This window comes from Papaver somniferum, chromosome 3 (genome assembly GCF_003573695.1).
Source record: "Papaver somniferum cultivar HN1 chromosome 3, ASM357369v1, whole genome shotgun sequence".
Lineage (NCBI taxonomy): Eukaryota > Viridiplantae > Streptophyta > Magnoliopsida > Ranunculales > Papaveraceae > Papaver > Papaver somniferum.
Genome location: NC_039360.1, coordinates 167,359,883 through 167,363,025, shown reverse-complemented (window position 1 = coordinate 167,363,025; position 3,143 = coordinate 167,359,883).

Genomic DNA, 3,143 nt, shown 5'->3' with positions numbered 1-3,143 from the left:
GCTGGGTATACCTTCATCAATTCTTCCCATGGCTATGTCAAGTCCGGCTACCTGGAAGCTTTCAATGATCTTGACCTGGTGGGTTTTTATGATTAGGGAATTTATGCAATGGCTTGCCTCTACAATAGTCTCACTCGAGTGACTCCTCTCCAGGCTAAGGTTTTGTGTGGGTTTTGCCCATTTTGAATGTGAGCGCCCATCATCTTGGATCTTGATAATTCTGTTTAAACTTTCCCATCATTTTTCTCTAACACCTCTTGTTCCCTGCTTTTAACAATCCTGGTGTTATGAGTATTTTCCTACTAGCCGTCCACCGTTTGATTGTAGCTTCTCTAATAGCCAAATGTTTCCACGAATGTCTAGGTGGAGAGGTGCATTTCAAAATCATTCAGTTGCATATGCTCGCCTTTGTTTAGAAGAGGCTACTGTTGAATCTGTAAGACCTTTTTTTTGAGACTTTTACCTTTGATGTAGATTTGCTGGGATCCTTGGAGAAATCACCAGACTAGTCATGATAATGGAGCCGTCCGTCCTATGGCGCTTAGCATGCTTCGTTACTTGTTGCAAGGCCCAGATTACTGTGCATGATATCTTGGTAATAGATTTGGGAAGCAAATTAATTAACCGAATGCGACACCACACTTTCCCCCTCCACATGATACATATTTTGTTTATGCATCCTTCGTTAATATGACCGCGATGTCTCGACAACCACAAGGCTTATACGAAGACTCAATCGACCGTAACTTGGATTTTGACACATATTAGAAATCTGTTTCTTTGGGCCCGTCGTTGGCCATTGTATAGGATATAGTAGGCACAACAAATTAATAAATATATTTCCCACTAATTAACTGGTAATATAGCGGTAGTAAGAGATTGTTCCCATAAAGAGCTGTGTAACTGATAGGTTATTTGATCAGCAAAATAAAGTAAATAATAATGGGGGATTGGTTGTGAGATAAATATAAAGACAATAATAAAGAAAAAAGATGATTAAGGAATCCTTAGCCGTTACCAAGCGATAGCTGGATTATTATAGTTATCTATCTTTCTTTAGAACCATTCATCACCAACCGTAGAATAACATCTAGATCAGTGTTATCCCCGAAACTCCTTCAATCAATGGATACGAAAGTTCTCGACTACCAGATTTTATCCAACGAACCACCAAGTAATAGATCTATCAAGGTGTAATCAAATCGAAAGCCTTAAGCTTTATGAATTTAGGTTGATCCCAGTAGTTAAACTCTTAGATCAAGGTTTACTTGCTGGTGTTATCTTCACACACGATTGCTCCACAGAATCCCTCTGTAAGGTCTCGCGATTTCTACTTGTGTAGAGAGTTCGACGATTACTTGTATCCTAACTTCTACTAGCAATATAATGATCAATATAACAATCTAACGTGCACTCCAAATCAATCTAAAAATCATTCATTAACCCTAGATATAGTAAAGAAAAACGATCAATATATTTGTATTATTAATAAAGCTTCACGCTTAGAACATTGAATTCATCCTTAATCAACAAAGGTTTAGTTTCTCATGATTACAAAATTACCCGGTTTCCCCTCTAAAATATTAATGAAGAATAAAAGTATAATATGAGTTTCGATTTTAAATGACCTAATACCTTTTTATAGGTTTACATTGCTTGGCCATCAAGTATTTAGTTCGGTTTAAGAACCAGACCCAAAAATATGAAATAAAGACTCCAAACGTTCCGTTAGGCCTTCCAAAATGTAAATACACGTTTTCCTACTTTCTAAGTACGCGTACCAGTACACCTACCTCAAATTCCAACAAAATGTTTCGGAACTTAGGTATGCATACCCGTACGCATACCTTACTGTCTTCGGTATTCAATAAAAGCTTGTTTTGGACACAACTTCTTCATCCGAAATCGGAATGACCTCATTCTTTTTGAATTCTTTTTATATTTCAATTATCTTCAAGGTGATGATGAGAAATACTTAATTTGAATGAGTTAAGATCGGTATTTGGCCCTTTTCTTGATTTTGAGCGTTTTGCTCCTTTTCATCGCACTTCTTCCACTTCTCTTGGACTTGGGCACTTGGATACTTGGAATACTTCTCTTCTGATCTCTTTTCAGAACTTTGTAGATCTTTTTTGGATATTCACCTAATAGAGGCAAATATGAGCAAACAAGAGTAATAATACGAATACATGCAAGAATAATATCTAAAACAAGTATATAATGAGCACTAAAATCATATGAATTATGACTCTTATGAAATTCCCCCACACTTAGATTTTGCTAGTCCTCGAGCAAACTAAATAAAACTAATCATAAATACAACAACTCCATGTCGTTGAGAAAACGGTTACACTTAGCATGTATAACAAGCCTTTAAACCCCTAGGTGTCCCTAGTGGATGAGTTATGGTCTCGTGAGGGTTTACAAGAGGTATACCCATAAAGCCTACTCCAATTTATCGCCTTCGAAGAATCACTAAGGATAGACACAAAGTAATAACCAAATAATTAGCTTTCATAAGTTCTTTAGCTGCAAACATCCAACAAACATTCTAATCATCACACATAAGCAATTACTTACGTGTGACATTCAACCTGATTGCAAAACTCTACTAAGATAGTCATCGTACTTGTTGCAGATTTTTCCACAACACTCGCATACTGAAATCACATGGAAAGATAAGAAAATGGAAATAGAAAAGTGAAGTGTGCAAATGTTAACTAAAGTGAAAGATGTTACCCACAATAGTTGTACGAATGTCGTCAAAGGATTCATATTTATAGCGCAATAGTTGAGAAAAGCACCCATTTAACTTGACCACATGATTAGATATTCTAAGCGCATGTTTCCTTTTCAGCAAGTATGTGATAGTTGCCTTGGATCCTGCGTTCCACGCTTGTTTAGGCGACGGACACAGGGACAACGTGTCACACATACTACTATCTAAGCGTCAAGAACCTCATCAATAGTCTTTTTGACTTGCAATATAACGATGGTGGGTTTTTATTTTCATCGACCACATGATTAGATACTCTAAGAGCATGTTACTTTTCAGCAAATACGTGATAGTTGCCTTAGATCCTGCATTGCACGCTTGTTTAGGCAACGGAGACAGGGACAAAGTTTCACACGTATTGTTATCC